Below are 21,311 nucleotides of genomic sequence, written 5' to 3'. Positions count from 1 at the left end.
GCAAAAAACAATTGTGGAATTACACTTTTTTTGCAGTTTCACCGCACTTGGATTTTTTTTCCCCTTTTCCAATACACGATATGTTAAAACCAGTGGCGTTGTTCAAAAGTACAACTCGTCCCACAAAAAACAAGCCCTCACATGGCCATATTGACGAAAAAGTAAAATGTTATGGCTCTGGGAAGAGCAAAAAACGAAAACGCAAAACCGAAAAATGCTCCTGTCATGAAGGGATTAAGCTGCATTTCACAGTACCAGTAAGGCTATGTACCCACGTGCGGAATTTTCCGCGGCAATTCCGCAACTCTCTGCAGCAGGAAATAAGCGAAAAATACGCATGCTGATTGACAGGTTGGTCACACTTGTCAAATATAGTGTTTGACAAGTGTGACCACCTTTTTTACTATTGAGGCCGCCTATGCAGCATCAGTAGTAAAAAGATATAATGTTAAAAATAGTGGGGGGGGAAAAAAAAAAAAAAAAAAAAAAATAATCGGGATATTTTCACCTTCTGGCATCTGCCGCAGCCTTCCCGGTCCTCGCATGCTCCCAGCAGCTCCCAATCCCAGCGATGCCTTGCGACAATGAACTCTGATGGTCTCGCGTATAGATAAGGCATCCAGCTGCTACAAACCTAACAAACAGGTAATCCCTGCATGTGTTGTGGCTGCCGAACAGCCGTGAGACATGCAGGCCCCGGAGGAGCAAACATATTTTTCAAGCACAATAAGTGACAGCAAAGTGAAATGAATCACTAATTAATGCACATAGGTTGTATGAATATTCACATCGTACCTACTCAAAGAAGCTGAAGACACAAAATATATTTAGAAGAAATCTATAGTTTTATTAAATGCACACAAATAAAAGCAATGTAAAAAACATTGAAAGAGACATGAGGGAATGAACAAGTCCTATACCGGGAAATCACATGAAAATGTATAGATGGTGGATATAATCACTAAATAGCATTTAAACTTTCACAATATGGCTGTGTGGCCAGAAAAAAAATAGTCATAAAGTCCATAAAACCATTTTGAGCTTTACATAATTCCCAGTGGATGCAAACATAAGAAATCATGTATAAACATCATGAAAGAATGAAGTAATGTGGGAAAGTTTAGCTACCAATTACAAGTACCCAGGGACTCCAACGTTCGTTTCGCCAGGTGGCTTTCTTAAGGAGTGTGCACCTTCATTGAGTACAGGGGTGGGATTCAGCCGGTTCTCCCTGGTTTGGTGGAACCGCTTGTTAAAAAAGCAGCCGGTTCCCCGAACCGGGGAGATTTACAGCCGCGATCCGGTACTGTGCGTGGCCGTGCCCTCTGCACTGTGACGCGGCCAGCAGCAGACACAGCCGCCCGCATCACAGTGTATCGGGCCGGGAGCTGTGCACAGCCGTCTCCTTGACAACTGCGCAGCTCCCTCTCTACTTCCGGGTCAGGTGTCGGGCCTGCGTAATGACGTCATCGCGCAGACGCCGACATGTACCTGGAGTGGACGCTGGGTGCAGAGAGGCGCTGCTGGGGAGCGGCTGTGAGGTAAGTATGGGAAACTTTTTTTTTTTTTTTTAAATGAATTCAGTGGGTGAGAGGACTGTACATGGAGGGGGGTGAATGGGGCAGCTGTACATGATGGAGGGGGGTGAATGGGGCAGCTGTACATGATGGAGGGGGGTGAATGGGGCAGCATATGATGGAGGGGGGTGAATGGGGCTGCATATGATGGAGGGGGGTGAATGGGGCTGCATATGATGGAGGGGGGTGAATGGGGCTGCATATGATGGAGGGGGGTGAATGGGGCTGCATATGATGGAGGGGGGTGAATGGGGCTGCATATGATGGAGGGGGGTGAATGGGGCTGCATATGATGGAGGGGGGTGAATGGGGCTGCATATGATGGAGGGGGGTTGAATGGGGCTGCACATGATGGAGAGGGGTGCGGGGGCTGCACCTGATGGAGGAGGGTGAATGGGGCTGCACATGATGGAGGGGGGTGCGGGGGTTGTACATGATGGAGGAGGGTGCAGGGGCTGCACATGATGGAGGAGGGTGAATGGGGCTGCACATGATGGAGGGGGGTGCGGGGGCTGAGCCTGTACATGATGATGGGGGGATGAGTGGGGCTGCACATGTTGGAGTGGGGGGAGTGGGGCTGTACATGAAGTGGGGGTAAGGGGGACTGCACAGGATGAAGTGGGGGTAAGGGGGACTGCACAGGATGAATTGGGGGTAAGGGGGATTGCACATGATGAAGTGGGGGGGTAAGGGGGACTGCACATGATGAAATGGAAGGGGGATAGGGGGCTGCAAATGATGAAGGGGCACTGCAGATGAAGTGAGGGGTGATAGGGGACTGCAACGGATGAAGTAAGGGGACTTCAAATTAAAGTAGGGGGACTGGAAATGATGTGGGGGAGAGGACGGGGGACTGCAAATGATGAATTCAGTGTGAGTGATGGGGCACAGCAATTTAATTGAAGGTGGGGGTGAGGAGAGCAAATGATCTATCTGGAGAACAAATAGAGAATTTTGAGTGTGGGGGAGTAAGGCTAGTTTCACACTAGCGTTTATTTCCTGCAGCGCACGGCGCCGCTAAGCCCCGCCCCCACCCGGCTCCCTGCCCGCCCCATCCGGTCATCGGCGCCTACTAGCACACATGGACGCTTGCGATCTGCGCACCCTATCTTTAGCATAGGGTGCGCAGATCGTGCGCTGGCCGTGTGCTAGCAGGATTTTGCTGTGCACGGCGCACCTTCAAAAGTGCACAGCGCACGGCAAAATCCTGCTAGCGCACGGCCAGCGCACGATCTGCGCACCCTATGCTAAAGTTAGGGTGCGCAGATCGCAAGCGTCCATGTGCGCTAGTAGGCGCCGATGACCGGATGGGGCGGGCAGGGAGTCGGGAGGGGGCGGGGCTTAGCGGCGCCGTGCACTGTAGGAAATAAACGCTAGTGTGAAACTAGCCTAAGTGATGTATTGAATATGGGGTAGAGCAGTTGATAATGAATAGAGGGTGGGAGAGAAATTGAGGCGGGAGGGGCATGTAAATATAATGAGTCGGGGTTAGGGTTAGAGCAGGAGGTACATAGTGGGGGGTGTTGAGGTTGAAGTGCCCGGTAATGACTTGGAGGAAAGACTACAGGTGCTAATTAATTTATATATTAAATGGGGAAAATGGCATTTATAGTTAGTGGGTGCACAGTGGTGGATTATAATTTAAATTTGGTATGGTGGGTTGCATAATAACCAATTATGTATTAATGGTGGGTGCACGTCTGTATTCAGATGTGTAGTATAGAAGAAAGGGAAAAAGTGGGGAATGTGCTCTGGAAGCCGTGCTCTAGGTAACTGTTATTTCATGCAGAGACGAGTCCTGGCTGGAAGAAGTGATGGCGGTCTGTGCTGGATGGAAAAGAAAAGATGAAGGACTTCAGCTAGAGACATCACTGGTGAGTCAGTGTGTTACCTGTACACTGACAGTAAATACAGAGATCCTGTATACAATTGCACTTAGTATTGTGTTTTTAATTAATGATCAGTATTGTAGTATTCAGTCACTATCTGGTGGTAATATGTGGTCTGGTCATGGTGCGGCGTTATTTGTTCCTTGTATGTGGTATTACTCGGTGACTATGTGGTGGTAATATGTGGTCTGGTCATGGTGTGATGATATTTGTCCCTTGTACATAAATATATATTTATTTTTAGTAGTGTAGAGTAGGGCCCGGACGAAAGAGTCTACCGTGTCATAGTATCAGCTTAAAAATAATTTTGGCCAGAACAAAAGCTGCTGGTTATGTGTGTGATCTGGTGTTTGATGGGAACTGTTAATATCAGAATGTAGTGCACAGCCTGGCCAGCCGGTCAACCAAGTGAGACAGCTGCATAGAAATATATGCAGCTGTCACACTCGGATCAGGAGAGCCGCTGGCCATAATGTGCACTGTTCTGATCTCATTCCAATTTATTTTTTTCAACTGTTTGACTGCACCCCTACTTGTAGATGTTTGAGGAAAAGGTGTGTAAATGGGTGTGGCTTAAAAATGGGTGTGGTTTTCCTACACAGAACCTGTTGTTAAAAATTTGAATCCCACCCCTGGTTGAGTAGGTATGATATTTTTCGAGCACGCCGAAGACACTCTGTTAGCACCGGAGCATGCTGACATAACACTTTATCCGAGCACGGTCTCTCATCACTAGTGGTGACTGAAGCCACTCCGACCTCTTCAATAAGGTCGCAGTCAGACGGCCATATAAATCAGACAGAGATTAGAACGTAATGTGAGGACTAGCCGGCGGCTCCGCCGACCCAAGTGTGATCGTCTGTGCACTGTGATCCAATCTCTGGTTTATATGGCTGTCTGACTGCACCCCAGCTGAAAGATGGCGGCTCTCAGGAGGAAATAAGTTTATTTTCTCCTAGTAGCCGTGCTTGCAGTGTTGCAGCCGGACAGCGTTGTAACGCTACTCGCCTGCAGATTAACCCCATATCTGCAGGCTAATAGCATTTGGAGACATGACAGATTCCCTTAAATTCCAACCGACTGAACACTATTAACTATGATTTTCATGAGAAAATGACATCATGCCATATTTCCCTGTTATACATCACCATTTGCTGTCACAGCATAGGGACATAATAAATGCCTATGATCCACAGTGACAGACCAATTTACTGTGTGGATGACACTTATCTGGTCTCATTTATTAAACTCTCTTAGGCCCCCTTCACACATCGGTGTTTCCAGTTTGGGGGGGTGGTGTCCCACATGTGGACATACCTATTTTTTTTCTGGCAGCAGCGATAACAATACGTATAATACGTACCAGAATAGGAGGCAGAATAAAAGTATGATTTTTTATGTGCTAAGGATATACGGTAGATATATCTGCTAGCCAAGAGGCAGCAAGGGAAGTATTGCTGGGGGTGTTGGCTCGCCTTCAGACAAAGCACCCAAACTCGTTAATATTAATCTCTGGGGATTTTAACAGAGTCATGATCTCAAAGGCTCTTCCAAAGTTCTATCAATATGTTAATTGGGCAACAAGGGACAGCAGTATATTGGATCTCCTCTATGCAAATGTTAAAGACGCCTATTCATCGTCTGCAGCGTACGGAGCAATGTGGGAGCCCCTCAGGGTACAGTGCTGTCGCCCTTCCTCTTCACATTGTATGCAGCTGACTTTCAGTATAAGGCTATGTGCCCACGTTAGCGTTTTTAAACGCTCAGGAAACTGATCCCCTTCCCAGAAAATGCACGTCTTTTTTCCGCGCGTTTCTTGCAAAAAAGACGCGCGTTTTTGACGCTTTTTTCTGCGCGTTTTCTGGGAACATTGGGGAAGGCTAAAAACGCTCAGCAATGCGGAAATTAATGAGCATGCTGCGTTTTTAGCCGCTAAGCGATTCCTGAGCGTTTAAACGCATGCATTGGCACAAAAAGCCAAAAACGCATGCAAACTAATTTGAAGCTTCTTTTAAGCGTTTCTGCAGTGTCTGAGCTGGCACAAACGCTATGGAAACGCTAAAAAAAACGCAACGTGGGCACACAGCCTAAATCCCAATCTGTGACCTCCAAAAATTCTCAGATGACTCAGTGATTGTAGGGGGAATTGTGGGGGACCGGGGTGAGGAGGAATATAGAAGGGTGGTTTCTGACTTTGTAGACTGGTGCCAGACTAACGGTCTAGAACTAAATGTAAAGAAAACCAAGGAGATGGTGGAGAGTTATAGAAGGAAAAAGGAGGAGTACTTACCGATCACTATTGCTGGCCAGGAGGTGGAGATGTTAGAGAGCTACAATTATTTGGGGGTTCACCTTGGCAGCAAACTTGATTGGAGGTGTCATACAGAGAAGGTTCACAAGAAGGGAATGAGCAGACTGTACTTTCTGCGGAAGCTCAGGTCGTTCAATGTGTGCAGTAAAATGCTGGAAATGTTCTACCAGTCCATGGTACCAAGTGCCATCTTTTTTGCTATCATTTGCTCTGGCAGTAGTGTGCGAGTAGCTGACGTTAATAAGCTCAACAAACTTATCAAGAAGGCAAGTGCGGCTGTTGGCCTCCATCTTGACTCTTTTGAGGAGGTAGTGGAAGATAGGATTCAAAAGAAGTGCAGGCCTATAATGCACAATAATACACACCCACTATACGAGCTGTTCTTGAATCAGAAGAGCACATTCAGCAGCCGTCTAATCCTACTAAGGTGCAAGAAGGAGAAATTCAGGAAATTGTTTGTGCCTACTGCTATGGGGATGTATAACAATTCACTAAGGGTGAAAGATGGCTGTGACCTAGGGCTGGCGCACTAATGGAAATGATCAGAGATTTGTGTACCTTTGTTTGTTACGTATTGTGGTTAGTCATGTGTAAGATCTGTGTCTGGTAGTTACTCTATGTAATGCTGTTTGTAATGTAGTAACGCTGTTCTTAATGTTTTGTTTGTAATGCTGTTGTAACGCTGCTGTGATACCATAATTTCCCTCGGGATCAATAAAGTGTATTGTATCGCATCGTATAATAGTGATGAGCGGACGTGCTATGATAAGTTGTTATCTGAGCATGCTCAGGTGCTAACCGAGTGTCTTCGGAGTGCTTGAATAATATGCGACTGCTCGACAACATGCGACACATGCACTATCGTTACTGATATTCTTTTGGGGCATGGGAGGAAAGCCACTCAAGCACAGGGAGAACCAGAGGTGTATCCAGGAGTGGGCAGCCAGGACATTTGCTCCAGGCGCAGCCGACAGGGGGGCGCAGTCGGCCGCCTAATGCGGCGATCTGTACTGTCTCCCCCCGGTGGCTGCATTCTGCTGCCCCCCCCGGCCTGGGAGTCGGCGGTTCTCTGTACCAGCTGTCAAGCTGACAGCCGACACAGAGAAGCTGCGAACGCTGGCTCCCAGTGAGCAATTGTACTGGCGTCTATACAGACACCAGTACAATTGAAGCTCTGACCGCCGGGTCAGAGTGACTTCAGCAGGTGATCAGGTCATGTGATCACGCTGCTGTCACTCACCGGCACCCAGAGCGAACACTGGTGGTAAGTGTGCTCCATTGTGGAGCTGAAGAACCACCAAAGATGGGAGATGGGGGGGGATTTGGAGAAGAGGAGAAGAGGGATTTGGAGAAGAGGAGGGGATTTGGGAAAAAAGAAGAGGAGGAGGGTTTTGGAGAAGAGGAGGAGGAGGGGGGTTTTGGAGAAGAGGAGGAGGAGGGGGAGGGGGATTTGGATAAGAGGAGGAGGAGGGGGGATTTGGAGAGGAGGAGGGATTTGGAGAGGAGGAGGAGGAGGGATTTGGAGAAAAGGAGGGGGATTTGGATAAGTGGAGGAGGAGAAGGAAGATTTGGATAAGAGGAGGAGGGGGGATTTGGAGAAGAGGAGAAGGGATTTGGAGAGGGGGTGTACATAATGTGTGGGGGGGATTTGGAGTGGGGATAGGGGGGTGTATATAATGTGTGGAGAGATTCGGAGTAGGGACGGGGGTTAATGTGTGGGAGGAATTTGGAGGAGGATTTGCATTGGAGGAAGAGGGGGATTTGGATAGGAGGAGGAGTGGGGTTTTGGAGAAGAGGAGGGGGAGGAGGAGGAGGAGGAGGAGGGGGATTTGGAGTGGGGATTTAATATGTGTGGGGAGATTTGAGGACACAAAATGAAGAGTATGTATGAGGAAACAGTATGGGAGGTGGTGCAGACAGAATGGGGAGCGAACAAGTGAATGTATGTGGACACGGTATTGGGAGTGAGGGTGGTGGGATGTGTGCAGACACAGTATGGGGAGTGAGGGTGATGGGATGTGTGCAGACACAGTATGGGGAGTGAGGGTGATGGGATGTGTGTACACACAGTATGGGGAGTTGGGTATGTGTGAGCAGACAGTATAGAGAGTGAGCTGGTAAATATATGAGGAGACAGTATGGTGAACAGGTGGGATGTTAGAGGAGACAGTATGAGGGGGGGGAATAGTGTGAAGTGACAGTATATTGCAGATATTTTTATTCAGGAGCATTATAATGACACTTGTATCTATCTAAGGGCATCATGTGGAGAGCTTGTGCAGAAGACCGGAGAAGATGGAAGTCTGCAGAGACGAGATGTGGATGAGAAAACTCATCATGGGGTCTGGACAAGAAGAAGAAAAGAAGAACGACTCCAGAGATGACGCCATCTATAAGGTACCTGGATGTAAATATTATTTGTGATACTGACTTCTCATGTTATTATTTATGTTAGGAACTTTGAAGGGGTTGTCCATGTTTTTGCTGAGTCTGCAGTCATTCTATGTGACTGCAGACTTCTGAATTCTCACAGTGCTCACTGCACGCTGTTAGGATTCTCTCGTGCCGGCGATTTACATACATGCAGTCACATGCTGACTAGACATGTGTGGCCTCACTCAATGAAAATGAACGGAGTGAGGCCAGGCACGTCTAGTCGGAATGTGGCCAGAAGTATATAAATCATATACATGTGCTGACATAACTGTACATTGGCAAGGGAGAATCCTAAAAGTGTGCAGTGCATTTGTTGTGAGTATTCCGAAGCTGCAATGTCAGGATTCAGCTCTGCAGGTTCCAGTAGTCATCACACGGACACTTCACTCATATGCGATTTTCATACTTATAGAATGGAGTGGCACATGGCTTTTACAGGTAAAACTTGTAAAAGAAGTGTGCTTCACCTTGAAACACCGCATGGGTAAATAACACAACTGATGACAGTTAGGTTGTGGTAAAATGTATGTGGTCACAGTGGAGTAACTTGAAGAGCATGGGCCCCAATGCATAAGCTCTAATGAGATCCCCAATTATTGCAAGTCTTTAATAGCATTGGTCTATTCATATAGGCCAAAGGGACTTTTGGGGCCCCTAGGCTCCAGGGATCGGGGGCGACTGGTTGAGTTGAGCAAAAAAAGTGTCAAAACTTTAGTTCAGCTACCACATTTATACTCTGAGGCAGCCGGACCAGAGCAGTGTGAACATCCCCATAGAAAACCCTCGGTGCCTCTTGTGATTACAAGGCACCAGCCACGATATGTGATCATTGGTGGCCTAGTAATCACAAGAGAAACCCAGGGCACCTGCCAAGGAAAATCGCACTGGCCTGGCCTGGCTCCAGTGGAGTATCGTAAGCACAAAGGCTGAAAGAAGCAGATATAGATAAATAGTAAGTAAACATTTCATCTTTGTTTGGAATTTTCTGTTAAAGGGAACCTGTCATGTAAACAAACGCTATTAACCCCTTCCCGACATGACGTATCAGTACATCATATTTCGAAGTGTGTGCCCACAGATAGATGTACTGCTACGTCACGGCAATCGTGCAGCCACAGGAGCTGTGCCAGAGTGCTCGTTGACAGGAGCATAATTTAATAGATAGCCGAGACCCAGCTGTCACAGCACTATCCTGGGCAGTTTAACCCTTTAAATGCTGCGATCAAAAGTGATCGCAGCATTTAGAAGGGAGGGGGCTCGCACTGATCGGAACCCCCGCAACGTCATCTCGGAGTTCTAATAGTTGCTATGACATCAGGAGGTCACATGACGACCTCCTGATCTGTCAGATATGGCTATCTGTTTAGACCATGCCCAGAGTATGGTCTAAGAGGCTTCTGTCAGTGTAAGGCCAGGGTCACACTTGCAACTGCAATTCGAGAAATTCATGCAAGTCTCTCGCATCAATACCAGGCACTGCCGCCGGAACTTGGAACCGGAGTGTGCGGCTGCATGTATTTCTACGCAGCTGAGCGCTCCGGTCCTGAGTGCTGGTAGCAGTGCCTGGTTTTGATGCGCGAGTTTCTCACATTGCAGTTGCAAGTGTGACCCCAGCCTAAGGTTCGTCGTACATTTATCTTGTGCTCCACGCTTACACCAGAGTTTACGTGTAAATATATGAAACACGTGATTCAGACGGAACCCCCAACTAAAGATTCCCTATAATTTGGCAGATGGAGGCAACTGTGGACGCTGTCTGGCCTATGATCAGCGATTTTGGAGCAAAAACTCAGCAAATCCTTCTCATCTCAAATCTCTACATTTTGAAGATTTTTAGATTTTAACATAGCCATGATGCACTTTATGGATTGCTACATGTGTACAAGATCAGAACCACCATCAGTACATGAATGCAGTGCCAGAACCACCATCAGTACAGCGATCAATTGTAATGTCAGGTAAGCACCAAATGCAATTGTATCGCATGAACCTACAAATGGTAAGGAGATTCTGGGAGCTGTTACCAGCTATCATCAGACTACAGATCATACAAAAAAACCACAGTACTGAAGAGACATAGTAAGTATCACAGATAAACATTTGCATTCAGGTACCTTATAGGTCACATCTCCTCTGATCAGCTCGAGGGCTGACATGCTCTCCTGTGCCTCAATCCTGGAACCACAGTGTTCAAATGTATTCACGTCTGAAGGACAAATACAGGAAAAAGGGAAGTCACCGTCCCCGGGTTCCTGTGGGCTGCAACAGACCACCTGGAGGGCCGCATGTGACCAGTATGTTGTGCAGGCCTTTAATATACGCTCCTCTCTCCCTCCCCTGATTCACTATAGTATCAATCATGTCCTCTCTTCCACCCCCCACGCATAACGTAATGTCCCCTATTCCCCCTCCCATATCATTATAAATATCATGCCCTCTCTCCAACCCAATACCCCCAATTCATTCACCTTAAAGAAAAAAAATAAATTATTACTTACCTCTCCAGGCGATCCCCTTTGGCTCTGCTTCCCATATGGGCTAAATGACACAGCTGGGTAGAAAGCCATCCTGAAGCTATAATATATCTCTCTATTGCTGTCAGTGGAGCAATAGGAACACTCCCTGCCCGACGATAAGCGCCGCCGATGACCGTGCAAAAAATGTTATCATGAGGGAAATCTGGCCATGGGGCCTGAGGAGTAACCCAGATTGTCCTCATCATAATCCACCACTGGATATGTGTAACTCTTCTTTACAGGTAATATATATATTATAACCAACCAAGTAGCGGGCATTGTATACAGGAACATCTGCACAGCATTTGGGCTAAGTCCTCCTAAGTCCAGGTTGGAGACCCCAGAGAAAGTGGTGGAGAATTAAAGGGCAAAAAATCCTGTGGGACTTCAAGATCCATATGGATAGAACAGGTATTGGCTAACCAACCAGACATTGTGACAGTAGACAGCAATGGTAATAGATGTGGCAGTGCCAAGAGACAGCAACATCAGAAAGAAGGAATATGAGAAGCTGGAGAGATACCAGGGCCTCACAGGAGAACTGGAGAAGATGTGGAAGGTGAAAGCAACAGTGATTCCAGTGGTGATAGGAGCACTTGGAGCAGTGACCCCTAAGTTGAGAAAATGATTACAACAGGTCCCAGGAGCAACATCTGAGCTCTGTCCAGAAAAGCGCAATACTGGGAACAACTCCTGAACACCATAAAAACAAAACCGAAAAACCAATTGTAGAATTGTGGGGGGGTTTTCCACAGTTTCACAGAACTTGGATTTGTGTCTCCCTTTTTTGGTACATTATTTGGTAAAGTGAATGGTGTTAATCATAATTACCACTCTTTGTTCCATCTTTCTAAAGGATCATAAATACAAGTTGTGCTACAAAAAGCAAACCCTTATGAGGGCAGGTTCACACAAGCATCTAAGGCTATGTGCACACGTGCGGAATATCCAAGGATTTTATGCGTCTTTGCCTCGTTTTTTCGCCGCAAAAAAGCATAAAATAGGCAAGCTATTGAATTCAATGGCATTCCGCACACGCTGTGCTAATGCTGTGTATTTTTCCGCGGCTGAATCGCATCGCAGAAAAATACGCAGCATGCTCATTCTTTTTGTGGAAAATGTGCGGATGGTACCCAGGGTGTGGAGGAGAGGAGACTCTCCTCCAGGCCCTGGGTACCATATCCCTGGTAAAAAAAAGAATTAAAATTAAAAATTGAGATATTCTCACCTTCCAGCAGCTCCCGGTCCCAGCGATGCCTTGTGCGACTGACCTGTGATGACGTAGCATCTCGCTCGATGCTACGTCATCAGAGGTCATTGTCGCAAGGCATCACTGGGAATGGGAGTTGCCGGGAGCATTGCTGCGGTGGACGCCGGAAGGTGAGAATATCACGATTTTTTTTTTTAATTATTTTTAACATTCTATCTTTTTACTATTGAGGCTGCATAGGCAGGCTCAATAGTAAAAAGTTGGTCACACTTGTCAAACACTATGCAAAACGCTAGATTTTCGTGGGAATTCCGCATGCATAATTCCCACTGATTTCCCGTGGCAGGGAGTTGCGAAATTGCCATGGAAATTTCCACGGCAATTCCGCACGTGTGCACATAGTCTAAAACATCGGTCACAGTTTCATCCAGAAATCTCAGACGATATTTTTCTCACTTGTCATCCATGTACAATCTTATTATTTTTTTTTTTTACAGTAGCTACTATTAATTGTTTACAGGACCATTGAGGGTGTGTGCACACGCTGCGGATTCTGCTGCGGATCCGCAGCGGATTTGGCTCTGCGGATCCACAGCAGTTTTTGCTGTGGTGCACAGTACCATTCTAACCTATGGAAATGAAAAACCGCAGTGCACATGCTGCTGAATTTTCTGCGCGGATTTGTTGCGGTTTCAAATCCGCAGCATGTCACTTCTTGCTGCGGAATCCGCAGCGGTTTCACACCTTCGCCATTTTAGAGGTGTGAAACCGCAGACTAATCCGCAGGCTAATCCGCAGGTCTTTTGACCTGAGGATTTACCTGCAGATTTTGCTAAATCCGCACAAAAAATTCTGCAGGTGAATCCGCAGCGTGGGCACACATCCTTACAGTTTTCTATGTTACAGAATTGTCACATATCTGTAAAAATCGGATGCTAGACTACGGATCCATATGGCATCTGACCCATAGACTTGAATGGGTAAGTTGTTATGATTGAGTCACCGTAGGAGGCAAAAACAGAAATGCTAGCTAAGTCCAGAAAACCAGAGAAGTTGGCAACTATCAGATTGCAGACCCCTGAACCTATCAACACAAATAGCAGTAGCCGTGGGGGGTTCCTACGATGACCTAGACCCCTCGATCACAGCCGGAGAGATACATAGGCCTAAAGAAGGAAAGGGGAAATCTAACTGCCCCAGAGCAGACCCCAAAGCAATAGGCAGCCCCCCACATATAATGACGGTGAAGCAAGATGAAAACACTTACACAGACAGAAAGACAGACTGAGCAAAGGCGGGGCCCAAAAACTACCTAGATAGGAACGGATAGGAAGGCTGCTGTCTGCAATCTGCCAAAACCCTATCAGAGACAAAAGCCAACAAGCTGATATAAAAATGGCCCTGAAGCAACTAAGCTTCAAAAACTAAATCAGCACTCAGGTACTTTCTGAAGACAGAGCTAACGGAACACTGCACACTCCAGCAGGGAGTGGCAGAATCCAAAAAGCAAGAAAAACAAAAAACAAATCTTAAATGCAAAAAGGCAAAACAGAAAACTTAGCTTTAGGAGAGCAGGAATCAGACTGGTGTCCAAGAGTCCACAGAGAAATCACCCGCAGGGCAGAAAGGGCATAGGCTGCCTTAAATCCAGTCAGTGACTCCACTCAGCCAATCGTCTTCATTAGTCCCAGGTGCCTGATAATCAGGCTCACTACCTTCCTTCACTAGAATAGGGAGTTCACCAGGCCTCAGTGACGGAGGGGAAAATGAACTCACAACAGTAAGTTTCATCTGATTTACAGACGGAAATTGTGCAGGCTACTATTTTTTATTTATCACACACTGATTTGGTCAGCGCATCTGCACTGACCCATTGAATAATATTAGTCAGAGCAGGGTCGGACTGGGGTGTCTGGGGCCCACTGGGGGAATTGACCCTAGGGGTCCACCCTACAGCTATATGCAAATAACTTAGCCGATAACCCCGATTTAGTCGATTTAGTCGAGAATAGACTGTAAAACACAGGCGGCTGCTGCACATCAACTATACGCCACCACAACTGGAATGTACAATTACGGTAGTTGGCAGTACTGTGGTTTGGTAGTGTGCTTTGATGAAAACAAGATATCACCGATCCACAGGTTAGGTAGATGATAACTTAGCCAAAGACATACTGATAGGGAATTTAGATTGTGAGCCCCATCGGGGACATCAATGACAATGATTGCAAACTGTAAAGCGCTGCGGAATATGTTGGCACTATATAAATAAAAGATTATTATTATTATTATTATTATTATAATTGATTGGTGGAATCCGACCATTGGAAAGCGCACCGATTGGAAGAATGGGGAACCTTTATCCATGACATGACACTTTTATCCCCATTTTAAAATGGAGCAACAGATGGGATGTCTGACCGCAGCTCCATTCATTCTCTTTGCTGGTTTCCAGAAAAAGCCACGAGCAGCCCCTTTAGGGAATGTATAGATCAGTGGTTGAGTCATACATGCCGCTCCATACTAATGTGGATAAGAGTTGACATTCTGCAGATTGGTGCAGGTCCCAGCAGTCAGACCCTCACCAATCTATAACTTATCACTTATCCTTAGGCCACGTTCACGCGTTCAGTATTTTACATCAGTATTTCTAAGGCTGGATTCACATAGCGTTTAGGGGGTGCGTTTAACACATACTTTACATAGCGGCATTAACGCTATGTAATGGATGCGTTAACCCACCCATACACTGCTATAGACGAGCGCATCGCTAACGCATGCAATAATCGGCATGCATTAGCGATGTGCTGTCATTCTGTGACAGACCCGCGGACGTGGGCTGCAGCGTCCGAAGGTCCGTCACTGCTAGCGCAATGAAGCATCTGCGCTAGCAGGATGACATAACGCGATCACGTTATGGGAGTAGCGTTAATGTAGTCCGTCAACGTTTTGCATTGAACGGACTGCATTAACGCTTTGTGAACCTGGCCTAAGTCAACACCAGGAGTGGAACAATCAGAGGAAAAGTAGTATAGAGACACATCACCACTTCTGCATTTATCACCCACTCCTGGTTTTCGTTTACAAATGCTTAGACAAAATACTGACCAAATACTGAAGGTGTGAACATGGTCTTAGGATAGGTGATTACATCTTGTTTTCACTGTAGAACCACTGTAAGTGCATATTTGCTACTGTGTAATAGTCACAGGACAGGGAGGGGTTAACCGACCAAGTATTTAATCTCTATTGGAAATCAAGAATCTTCTCCCTATTGATAGAGAGAACAAGTGATCTCCATACACAACACAATCCCCTATACCAAGACCAATAATACCACCACATCATGATCAGACCACATAGTGACCGAATAATATCACATACAGTTGACAAATATCTCCACATCATGACCAGACCACGTATTACCACACAGTGACCGAATAATATCACATACAGTTGACAAATATCTCCACACCATGACCAGACCATATATTATTACCACACAGTGACCAAATAATATCACATATAGGGGACAAATACCACCACACTATGACCAGACCACATAGTGACCAAATAATACCACATACAGGAGACAAATACTGCCACACCACATATTACCACCACATAGTAACTGAATAATACCACATACAGGTGGTAAATACAGTCACATCATGACCGGACCACACTGACCAAATAATACCGCATACAGGGGATTAATGCAGTCACGTCATGACCAGACCACATAGTGACCAAATACTACCACATACAAGAGAAATACCACCAAATCATGACCAGATCACATATTACCACCTGTGATAAAACACTCCGGGATCGCCTTTGCTGGGGTCAAAGGTCACGTGCGTTCAGCATAAAACTCAGGCGCAGAGCTGGGATTCGGGTGAAACTGACCCTGGATCAGGTTTATTAACGGTGAAAGCAATGCAAAAGGAAATAAAACATAAAACAAATCCTTGCCTGTCCGGCACTAACTAAACAATGGACAACCTAACTACCAACTGGCGGGCTTCTCCCGTCCAGCCAAACCACAGTTGCAGTGGGCACTGCTTCCACTCACGTGTGTCTCTCACACAGACAGGCTCTCTGTGTTCAAAGGCTGAGACACTCACACAACCACCTGGCATCCTTTTATATCCACCTCCCATTATCCATTAGTAAGCAGGTGCGATACTGACCAGACTAGGCCACATAGGAAAGGAATCTGGGCGAGATATACCTGCCCTCATCCACTATTCCCACATGATTCTCACACACCACATAGTGAGAGTACTACAATACTGATCATTAATAAAACTACAATACTAACAACAACAACACTAATATTACCACCAGTGACATTATACACAGGAGCTCTGTATATAGTGTCAGTGTACAGGTAAGGCTGGTTTCACATTAGTGTTTGGTTTGTGTGCGCATCGTTTGATCCGCATAGATTCGCATGCGTACATATATTTAACATGGCGTACACAGGGACATGCGTTCGCATGCTTTTGTGTACGCATGCGTCGTTTCGTGGTGTGTGGCGGTATCTGGCGAACGCAACATCTTGCATTTTTTGAGGCGTTAAAAAACCGTCAAATATGCGCAGGCATGCGCATGAATGTGTCAAAAATGCATTACTGTCTATGGGAACACAAAGACATGCATACGCATGCTTTCGAAATGCATGCGTTCTTCAAAATATATATATAGAAATCCCATGAGACATGCCCATTTTTGTCTGATGTCATATCGAGCACATGCGTATAAACAACGCAAATGTGTGCAAAAACGCATACAAACGCATGCACATGCAGCGTCATGCGTAAGATGATGTGCATGAAAACATGGATTTTTGTGATAACTTACCGTAAAATCCTTTTCTCTGAGACGCTCATTGGGGGACACAGATACTGTGGTGTATGCTTCTGCTGCTAGGAGGCTGACACTAAGTGAAAAAAGAGGTTAGTTCCTCCTCCGTCGTATACACCCTCGCCCCATTGCAGGCGGAACTCAGTTTGGTGCCAAAGCAGTAGGAGGACAACAAAATCAGCCTTAATACAGGTACAACACGTCTAGAAAAGGACCACCCCATATCACATAAATAAATGCGTATTAACTAAACAGAAACAGAGCCATCTGGCTAATAGGGTGGGTGCTGTGTCCCCCAATGAGCGTCTCGGAGAAAAGGATTTTACGGTGAGTTATCACAAAAATCCATGTTTCTCCTTCACCTCATGGGGGACACAGATACTGTGGGACGTCCTAAAGCAGTCCCTGGGTGGGAGATTGACTCACCGATCCAAGCTACATGCACCTCTTGTTTAAAAGGTACGCCACCGCTGCTTGGAGAATCCTTCTACCCAGGCTCGCATCCGCCGAGGCCTGAGCATGGATATTATAATGTTTGGCAAATGTGTGCAGGCTGGACCAGGTTGCTGCCTTGCAAACCTGTTCTGTCGAAGCCTGGTGCCAAAGCGCCCAAAAGGCGCCCACTGCCCGGGTAGAGTGCGCCCCGATCCCTGCTGGAATCGGCGTGCCCCTAATGTGGTAGGACTCCTGAATCGTCCAACGAATCCATCTGGCTATGGTTGATTTTGAGGCAGCAAGTCCCTTCCTGCGCCCTTCGGGGAGCACGAACAGCGTGTCCGTCTGACGAAAGGGTGCCGTCCGTGACACGTACCTCCGGAGGGCTCTTACCAGGTCTAACGTATGAAGAGCTTTTTCCACATGGCGCACCGGTGTTGGACAAAATGAAGGCAAAACAACATCTTCATTAATGTGAAAAGAGGACACGACTTTCAGCAGAAAAGGAGGGGCTTGTCTGAGGACCACGTTATCCTTATGGAAAGTGAGGAACGGAGCTCGGCAGGATAGGGCCGCCAGCTCTGAAGCACGCCTGATGGAAGTGAAGGCCACTAGGAACACCGCTTTCCAGGAAAGGTACCTCAAAAAGAGATATCCTGAAGCGGTTCAAATGGAGCTTCCTGCAGAACACTTAGGACCATGTTAAGGTCCCAGGCATCCATAGGCGCCTTATAGGGAGGTACCAAGTGGGAGACTCCCTGAATGAAAAGTCTTCACCTGCAAATTGGTAGCAATTCTGCACTGGAACAGGACGGATAAGGCCGATATTTGTCTCCTGAGGGAACCTGGGGCAAAGCCCAAGTCTAATGCTCTACCGACTGAGCTATCCGGGCTCTCTAAGCCCGACTGGAGAAAAGCCAAGATGTTGGGGATCGAGAATCCCAGCGGGGAAACACCGCGGCGTCGACACCAAGCAAAGAACACCTTCCAGGCGTGGTGGTAAATTCTTGCTGAAGCAGGCTTCTGGGCGCTAATCATTGTAGCGACCACCTCGCTCCCAAACCTTGCCTGGGTTAGAATCCAAGATTCAATGGCCATGCCATCAAACACAGGGTCCCTGTGTTCGGGTGGCAAATCGGCCCTTGAGACAGTAGATCTGGGCACTCTAGCAGGCGCCAAGGAACGTCGGCGAGCAGCTGCATTAGATCTGCGTCCCACGCTCGACGGGGCCAGCCTGGGGCCAGCAGGATCGCCGGCACCCCTTCCGTCTTGATCTTTTTGATGACTCTCGGAAGTAGTGGCAGTGGGGGAAATAGATATGGGAGGCGAAACTGGTTCCATGGCAGAACCCACGCGTCCACCGCGAATGCCTGTGGGTCCCTGGCCTGAGTGACCTGAGCACCTTGGCATTTACTCTGGAAGCCATCAGGTCCACATCCAGAGCTTCCCACAGTTGACAAATCTGCTGAAAAACTTCGGGATGTAGAGACCACTCTCCGGATGCAAGACCCTGCTGGCTGAGAAAGTCTGCCGCCCAATTTTCCACGCCCCGGAATGTGGACAGCCGAAATCACCGAGTGGTTTGCTTCGGCCCACTGAAGAACGAGCTCCACCTCGCGCATGGTTGCTCTGCTGCGGGTGCCCCCTTGATGATTTCTGTAAGCCACTGCCGTGACGTTGTCCGATTGAATCCAGACGGGGCAGCCTGCTAGAAAGTGAAGAAACTTCTGCAGAGCCAGCCGAATTGCTCGTATCTCCAATAAGTTGATCGGGAGGCGTGCCTCCTGTGGCAACCACCGTTCCTGGGCTGTGTGGTGGCGAAACACCGCTCCCTCACCGAAGAGACTGGCGTTGGTTGTCATTACCAGCCAATGATCTGGGGGGAAAGGTTTCCCCTGGGCCAGAGAGGAACTGGTTTATCCACCATCCGAGCGACTGCCTGACTTGAGAGGACAGTCGGCACTGCCGATCGAGCGTGAAAGGATTCTTGTCCCAGGCTGACAAGAGGGCGTGCTGCAGGGGGCGAAGGTGGAACTGGGCGACAGGTATCGCTTCCATAGCTGCCACCATTTTCCCTAGAATCCTCATCCCGGATCGGATGGTATGAGGGACTGGTTGGCGAAGTGTCCGGACTCCCTGCCGGAGAGCTAGCGCCTTTTCCTGAAGGAGAATTACCAACCCTCTGCAAGTGTCGAAGATCATTCCTAGGAAGGAGATCCTCTGAGCTGGCACAAGTGATGACTTCTTTGCATTGCCAACCATCCTAAGCGGGCAAGAGTATCTAGCCTGATGTTGACTTTTTCCTCGCATGCCCGTATTGATGGGCCCTTGACCAAGAGGTCGTCCAGATAAAGCAAGACGACTATGCCTCGAGAATGCAGTGTTGCCATGACAACTGCCATAATCTTTGTGAACACTCTGGGAGCCGTGGCTAGCCCGAAGGGTAGTGCTACGAATTGAAAATGTTGATCGCCGATGGTGAAGCGTAGAAACCTCTGATGAGGAGGAAAAATGGGAATATGCAGATATGCGTTCTGGATGTCTATTGAGGCCAAGTATTCTCACTGCTCCATGGCCGATATGACTGAACGGAGAGACTCCATCCAGAAATGTCTGATCCTGATGAATCTGTTCAGAAGCTTCAGGTCCAAAACAGGACTGACAGACCCATCCTTTTTGGGAACCGCAAAAAGGTTGGAATAGAACCCCTGAGCTCTTTTGTGTTCCAGCACTGGAACAATGACTCCGTTGTGCTGGAGCGATTTGATAGCTCCCAATAGAGCTCTTGCCTGGGTATCCACCCTGGGAAGCCGGGAAGAAAAAAAACGTCTTGGAGGATATCTGACAAATTCTATTCTGTAACCTGAGGCCACCAATTCCTTTCCCCATGCGTCGTGAGCGACATTGACCCAGACGTAGTGAAACCAGAGTAGTCGGCCGCCCACCTTGCCGGTGTCATCTGGTAAAAGCCTCGAGTCATTTGGCCGACGATCTTTGGGATCTGGATCCCCTCGATCTGCTGAGTATGCATTCTCCCCAATGGGTTGGCTCTATATGAGACCTGCCGCTCCCTATCCTGGTTGGGGCGGCCTGAGGCGGCGGAATTGGCCGCTGTAGTCCTCCCGGGGTTGCGAAAGGCCCGAAAACATGCCTGAAAACGGGTGACAAAAAAGTGTTTTGACCTTTTGTTGAGGGAGAAACCCGCTCTTTCTCCCCAAATAGGTGGCCGCACTGATAAGGCAGGGAAGTCAAGGACTTCTTAGAAGTAGAATCGGCTCGCCATGTCCTTAACCATAGGCTCTTCTGATAGAAATTGCATTAGCGGCAGCAAGTGCCGAGCAATTGTCCGCATCCAAAAACCCATTGATTACATAGTCTCCGGCCATCGCCATCTGACCTGCAACCTCCAAAATCTCTGCAGGTAGATCCTGCTCCTGCGCGACCTTGTTTAATGTTTCTGACCATGATATCATAGCCTTGGCTACCCAAGTTGCTGCGAATGAGGGAGCGAGCGCTGACCCTGACGCCTCATATATTGAGCGAGCTAAGCTCTCTATAAGGCGATCCGTGGGATCCTTAATTGAGGAAACACTAGGGACGGATAGCAGGGTCTTAGTGGCTAGGCGCGAAACCGGAGGATCTCCAACGGGGATTCCATCCATTTTTTACGGAGGTCCGGAGCAAACGGATACCTTGTTTTGAGTGCCTTTTGACCCGAGAAACGCCTGTCTGGACGTTCTCTGTGTCGCTGCACTATGTCCTCAAACTCCGGGTGAGAGGAAAAGAATTCTGTGCAGGCGCTTCACTTGCTTAAATGCCATTTCATGCCCCAGAGCCGCTGCGTGATGCTGGAGAATCCAGATCAAGGGGCTCATCTGAGTCGCATTCTGAGGTCTGCTCGCTTTCAACCACTGGTGACGGGGAGCGAGAAGCAGAACTTACGGATGCCAAGGCACCGGATGGACTGGGCGACACCGTGTGGATTCGTTTCCCTCGGGTCTGCCTAGAGTGAAAGCGGCCCCTGCAGGCGAGGGGCTCTTGTGAGGTGGAGGTCCCCTCTAAGGCCGG

General features: G+C 47.7%; 1 long non-coding RNA gene across 1 annotated transcript in view; it reads left to right on the top strand.

Moving 5' to 3' along the window:
• Window positions 1-2,963: 2,963 nt before the first annotated feature.
• Window positions 2,964-21,311, top strand: part of LOC141058275 (uncharacterized) — a 67,274-nt gene continuing 48,926 nt past the window's right edge. The window contains exons 1-3 of the long non-coding RNA XR_012222133.1: window positions 2,964-3,451; window positions 8,035-8,174; window positions 9,947-10,171. This is a non-coding gene — a long non-coding RNA (uncharacterized lncRNA). The remainder of the gene's footprint in view (window positions 3,452-8,034; window positions 8,175-9,946; window positions 10,172-21,311) is intronic.

The sequence above is a fragment of the Dendrobates tinctorius genome, unplaced genomic scaffold (assembly GCF_039654945.1).
Source record: "Dendrobates tinctorius isolate UK_male_01 unplaced genomic scaffold, ASM3965494v1 ptg000211l, whole genome shotgun sequence".
In the NCBI taxonomy this organism is placed as follows: domain Eukaryota; kingdom Metazoa; phylum Chordata; class Amphibia; order Anura; family Dendrobatidae; genus Dendrobates; species Dendrobates tinctorius.
Note: the sequence above shows the minus strand (reverse complement) of the source record. Positions and strands in the feature narration are given on the sequence as shown.